Genomic DNA, 6,848 nt, shown 5'->3' with positions numbered 1-6,848 from the left:
ATGTCAACTTGGACATTACTCCTCGCAAGTGAAACAAGCTTCTCTTTGATAACAATCATGTGAGTATTGCTTATTTTCCCTCCAAAGTGTCAAGACAGGAAGCTTGATTCCAACTCCAGGTCCAAATCAACTTTTTGCCCTCTATGATGCAAACCAAGCACGATGGTGAAGTCTCTTGAAGTGAAAGGTATGGAAATATCACCACCAACAATGAACGAGCATGAAGGGCTATCGAATCTTTTAAAAAGATAGTCTACTCTGCCACTACTCACAGGTAAAACTGACATGTCTATCCATTTACCAACTGAAGTATCTTTTATTCTACTCAGTTGTTCATTTTCTATAAGCAGCTTCAACTCCTCCATAATATTTTTACAATAAGCAGGAGAACATCGTGTAAATATTACCTTGCCACTTTTCATCGACTCAACATCATCACATATTTCCTCCTCGTCAGTCATTTCTAATATTTCAAAATCATTACAAAATATTTTCATTATAAAAATAAAATAATAGAATATTGCAATGAAAAGAACAAAACTTCAAATTTGGGAACAATTGGGTACTTATGTACAAAAATTTGTCAATTGCCTTCAACAATATAACACTATCGAATATATATTTTAAAAATCAAAACCATCAAATTTCATAACAATATAACATTCATTTACCAAAATTGACCCTTCTTCACGAAGATATACTTCAAAAACAAATTCAAGAACAAAACCCTACAAATTGGGAATAAAATATTTAAACTGATGAACTGTAAAAAATAAATATGAAACTTAGGAATAATGATGCGAATATTTTGACAAATATATGCAAACAAGAACGGTAACAACGCATTTGACCTACAAAACCCTAAAAATAATGGAAACAAATAATACATATTAAAGATTCATACAATGAGGACCAAAATTATTCCTCTAAACAATAAATTTTCTCAGTTACTCCAGAAAAATCATATATAATGTTCGATTTCAAAAATGGAAAACAGGGTTCACCTATTTTTTATTTCTTCGACTTCTTCACAGTGCCCGATTTTTTTTCCTTCCTCACTCCACGAGCTCCTTCAACTGACTTATCTTTTTAATGTCTACTTCGCTCGTTATCGGTGCCATTTTTTGAGATGAAAACCTTGTCGCCAAAGATCAAATTGGGGATAAAATATTTAAACTGAGGAACTGTAAAAAATAAATACAAAAATTAGGAATAATGATGCGAAGATTTCGACAATATATGCAAACAAGAATGGTAGAAACACATTTGACCAACAAAACCCTGAAAATAATTGAAACACATGAATATTAAAGATTCATACGAAGAGGACCAAAATTATTCCTCTAAACAATAATTTTTCTCAGTTACTCTAGACAAATCATATATAGTGGTCAATTTCAAAATGGAAAACAAGGTCACCTATTTTCAATTTCTTCGACTTCTTCAAAGTGCCCGATTTATTTTCGGTCCTCACTCCATGAGCTCCTTCAAATGACTTATCTTTTGAATGTCTGCTTCTTCTCATCATCGGTGCCATTTTTTGAGATGAAAACCTTGTCGTCAAAGATCACTGCTTTTCTGCGAGAAGAATCAGTTGGGTGAAGGACTTAGTTTTAATAAATCAATCTATTAAAATAATCTCATATATTTGACAATAAATAAATATTCCAATTCTTATTATTCAACCAAAATATAAATACTGGATATTATAAAATATAATCAATTTATCCAGATCTAGATCAACGTCATCTAATTTTTTTTGTTTAATCGACTGTCTTTTACATAAATTAATACATAAATCCTAATGATCATAAAAGCATTATAATTTAATTAGGAAAATTTAACAAACTTAAATCCTTGGTAATTATTTTTTCTTAGAAAGAATTTTTTAAAGAAATTTACGAATCATGAAATCAAAATGAATTTCATCATTGTTTTGATATTCTCAATGATTTTGTGAGTTTTGAATGATATTTTATACAAACATTTAATCATTTTGCCTTCAAATTATAATAATTTGGATCATGTAGTCACTGAAAACTTTATCTAACAAAAATTTACTTATAAACATTATATGAAATAAATCATATTCATGCATCGAATATATGCTAACTCTTGGTATTTTATGTTCGCGCGACCAACTCACTGTAAAATAAAAAAGTACGAGTGAATCTCATATTTTTTATTTTGTAGTGAGATGTTTGTGCGAACATGTGAACATGTGATGCAAAACAAAATAAGGAGTACTGCTTCTAGTGTAACATTCATATATAGACTCAAATGTTTCCATGTCAAAGGAATAATTAATTCATATGAATCACTTTAAATGCAACTTAATCAGTAAGGTAAGGGGATAGAGCATAATAGATCATGAACTGAGATTTGCTAATTATTTACCTTCTAAGTTGTTTAAGAGAGCTTATAAACTATGTCAAACTCTTTCTAATTTTCATGTGTTAATGAAATTCATACAAAAATAATAAATACAAGTTGATCATGCATGTAATTTATTGAAAGCATAGTTCATTTTTAAATTAAATTTAATTTTAATGACACAAATAAATATGTATGAATACGTACAGATTAAATTTAAATTGCAACAGTATGAGTTAAAATATCTGGGAATATGAAAATAAAGTGGAAAGTATAAAATAAAAAAATTGATGAATGGTACAACATGCTAAATATGATATCAAAGTAGTTAAATTTCAATAAATAAACATTTTGAAATTCTGATATTAGTCTTTATGTTGAGGTACCGATAATTTAAATTTCAATATCTATTCTATCTCATTAAAAATTAAACATGGGGCTGATTGATATGGTATGACACTTAAAGCAAATTGTAGAATTAACATATATACTGCATTTAAATGGAATTAACTCCTAAAATCATTATTTTAAAAGTAATTATCCCCTCTTATATTCCCAAAACTGCTCATCTCAATTCTATCTCATATGTATATCTCATATTTTACACACTTATTTGCGTGTGCAACTGTTGCTAATTATTATAATAAAATTTAATTAATTTTAATAAAAAAAATATAAGACAAATCTCTTTCAATTAACAATTGAGCCGGTCTTCAGGCCAACAACACTAAAAATCAACAGTTGGGAAGCACAAAAGAAAATGGAATAGGACACGTTTACCACCATAGACAAGCAAGCCAATTGGTGAAGAGAAACAACTTACAAAAGCAAGGAGCACAAAACATAGACTAATCATATGAAGCACACGGTGTATCTCTAGAAGCGGATGCATCGCCTAACAAATTGCTGCAAAAACTGAATAAAAGAGGAAACAAACGAAAAACAATATAGTACGTACTAACAAAATGCTAGAAAAGAACAAACAAATTAAATAATTAGCTAAAAACCCCCATAACAAACTCTAAGATAAGAAAATTATTACCAATGAAACAATTAAACAACAGAAGACCAACTGGAGAAGAACCCAGACAGGCCTTCGGTGGCCAAGTGGCGAAGGAGAGAAAACCAAAATGAGAAAAACAAAGCATTATGGCAAAACCGATAAGAAGTAAAAAATGAAGGAAAATAGTTAAGGCAGTTCAACCGACAAGCAATTCAACCGACACAAAGAAAGAGTGGAAAACAATGCAAGCATTTCAACTGACGAAGGAATTGATTTGAGGGAAAACAATGCACCGGTCAATTAATATCATGTCTAATATTAGGAGATAATGATAATAAAGAATATTATTATTATTATGAACCAAATGGAGGGCATAGTAAAAACCAAGTACGAGGCATTAAAATCAAGATGAGAAATGTAAATACACAAATAAAACCCCTAGATTTATAGGGAGTATAGATATAGATTTATAGGGAGTATAGATATATATATATATATATATATATATTCATTCTTTTTTTTTTATTATTGAAGCAAATATGGATCCTAAATTGTCTAAATCTTTAACCGACCTGAAAAGAAGAAAAAGACAAGCAGCGAATTGAAGAGAGATGCACGTTCGGTGTTTTTTTGTCTTGCTCCATTGAACCTAACTGGTGGCTTCTTTTCTTACTTTTTTACATTTATTTTTGCTTTTTAATTTAATAATTTAATTTAATTTAAAATAAATATCAGGTAAAACTAAAAGAAAGGAATTATAAATGGTGCGAAACCAAAATAAAACAAATCAATCATGAAAAGGTGAGAACGAATCCAAAGGACAACTAATTCATATTCAATACCCTATTATTAATAACTAGTATATGAGACATGCACAGACACGTTGAGTGTGTAATATAATAAACAAATATTATATTATAAATATAATGTATTTATATTTTTAAAGCATTTTCATATAAATAATGTTTAAGATTGAAGTCTAAAAATCCGAAAATATTATATTTTTGTAAAACTCATAGATTTGATATCAAAATAAAAACGTTAAAAATTATTTTTTGTAAATCCCCCCTATTTCTCATAATCCCTTGATCACGTTTACAAATTCTCACCGTCATCCGTTATTTAAATTTAAAATTTAAAATTAATCCGCTAATCACTACACAGTTGGGCGGTTTTGCAGTGTTAAATAAGTCACCAAACTTCCGAATTTATCCCCAATGATAGTTGATTAAATTTAATAATGGCAACACTATTTTTGGAATTTCTCCTTGCTACACATGAAACCAAAAAGTGGTTTTTCTAATAGGCTCATGTTTTATGAAATAGTAAAGATGACAATAAAGTAATCGAAACACAATCATTATATATTATAATAATATCACAAATTAGCGAAAGTTATTCCCGAATTTGACTCTGGGAAAAAACCCAGAATCTGGACGTTTTCTTGTCACCATGAAAATGAATAATTATGTTTTTGTGTCTATCAATTCACTTCAACCAGAGCAGAAAAAATGTCAGGATTAAAGTAGTGGTTCTTCGACAAGAAAATCAAACCTCCATAATACAAGGTCCAACAACAATCCGAAAGATGATTTTCATGGATGAAGAAGTAAGTTTTCAAATGAATAATAGAAAAAAAAAATTCATGCAAAAAATTTCCTGACATTCTCTTAAAAAATTGTTCTGCATATTCTTCACGTGCAAAAATGCATGTATAGAAAAATATCATATTCTACTTATTAGCTGTATTAACTTAATGGACTAAATTTGCTTGTTTGCTTGTGATTCCTATTCAAAGGGTACAATGATTCATATATAATGTTTTCAAACATTATTGAACTATTTCAAGATCAAATGAAGGTGAACGAGACTCTTATATATCATCGAAAACCCGATTGTCCAACCGATAAATAATAAGTACCCAAATGTGAATAAAAACATTGAATTGTTGCTGCACAAAGGGACAACCATCAACGAGACACAACCACAAATAACATTTCAAAGGTTGAACTTCGACTTTAAAGAGTTTGCATATGTGAAAGCAAATTAAGCCACTGATAACGAACATGGTAATGTTGCTGCAATTCATTTTAATATATGAGAAACATGATGAATTTGTTTAAAGTCAATCTCGTTTTGTACAGATGTTATTGACATTTTGAGAAAAGTCCGAAAAATTATCCGTTTTGAAAGAAAAGACAAGATCAATTTTGGTTACAGAAGAGAAGTAAATCTGATGAACACAATGTATGTAAAATTTAAGTAATTCTGATGAACACAATGTAAGTTCGTAAAATTTAATCACCTAATTGGACAATTATTTCAAAAAATTATTTATTGCAGGTTACAAATGATCTCAATAAACTTATGAGATGATCTCTCACTGAATGAAGGACAACTTCTAGAAGAAAATTGTATTCAAAACTTAATCGTGGCCTTCTGCAATATATCTTAAAATGAGTATCTATCATGGTATTGTCGTAAATTTTATTTTTTCATTTAATCTGTAATGTTCAAGAATAATTTGGGTCACTCTCTTCTTAATAATCAAGGAATTCCTCAATTGCAGTCAACATTTACAACCGGAATGATACAAAACCCAAACTGCGGCGAAACAGAAAAATAAACTTATGGTACGTACAAAATCATTGTTCCTTTTTGCACTAAAATTTATTTTCTGCTACACTAAACAAAATTTTTCTGGTATAGGTTGGAAAATATTGTGGGGAAACAGAGTTTGAATACACTGTGGGCGGAAAAAACAATCAAAGAATGCGAGAAAATCAAATTAGAGCAATTGGTGGATAAAAATAATTATTTGAAACAGGTACAAACAATATTAAACTTTTTTATGGTTTCACAAATATATTTACGTAAGGTAATGCTATGAAATATAATATAAATATAAATAAATTAACTATTTTCATAAATGAATTCATGTCATCCACATAATATATTCAAAGTTTTATTCTTTTTCACAGGACATGTTTTACTGTTTTAAGGAAATTATATGTGAGATTAAAAACAAAACAAACCCATGGTATGATGCATGCACCCAATGGCGGAGCCAGAAATATCAATCTATCCGGGCTAGAATTTTAAACCATCCAATACTTTAATTTTTTGAATCGAGCTACCCGGACTAATATCAAATTAATCCAAAATTATTGAAAATTAATATATTAAAAATTCCAAAAAAAAAATTGTGCAACCTATATGTGGCTCCGCCACTGCATGCACCAATTGTCACAAAGCAATCAACAAAACAACTAATGGAATCAGTTGTGAAAATTGCACAAAGCAACCTGTTCAAGTTTTGCAAAGGTAAAAGAATATTCTCATATGTTGTATGATGTTGAGAAATATCTAATTACAGTTTAATGCCAAGTGATTCTCTGTAGGTATCGTTAAAAAATGATCATGCAAGATAATGACATATCAACAAGGCTTACATTATTTGAAGATGTTGCTA

At 29.2% G+C, this 6,848-nt stretch overlaps 1 long non-coding RNA gene across 1 annotated transcript; it reads right to left on the bottom strand.

Moving 5' to 3' along the window:
• Window positions 1-401: 401 nt before the first annotated feature.
• On the bottom strand, window positions 402-3,780 carry LOC140885190 (uncharacterized). Its single transcript, XR_012150832.1, has 3 exons — window positions 3,197-3,780; window positions 1,420-1,578; window positions 402-1,184 (listed from the first exon to the last, which is right to left on the bottom strand). It is a non-coding gene; the product is annotated as an uncharacterized lncRNA (long non-coding RNA).
• Between the last annotated feature and the right edge of the window lie 3,068 nt (window positions 3,781-6,848).

Source organism: Henckelia pumila, chromosome 2 (assembly GCF_033568475.1).
Source record: "Henckelia pumila isolate YLH828 chromosome 2, ASM3356847v2, whole genome shotgun sequence".
Classification (NCBI taxonomy): domain Eukaryota; kingdom Viridiplantae; phylum Streptophyta; class Magnoliopsida; order Lamiales; family Gesneriaceae; genus Henckelia; species Henckelia pumila.
This window is presented reverse-complemented; position numbering and strand designations above follow the sequence as displayed.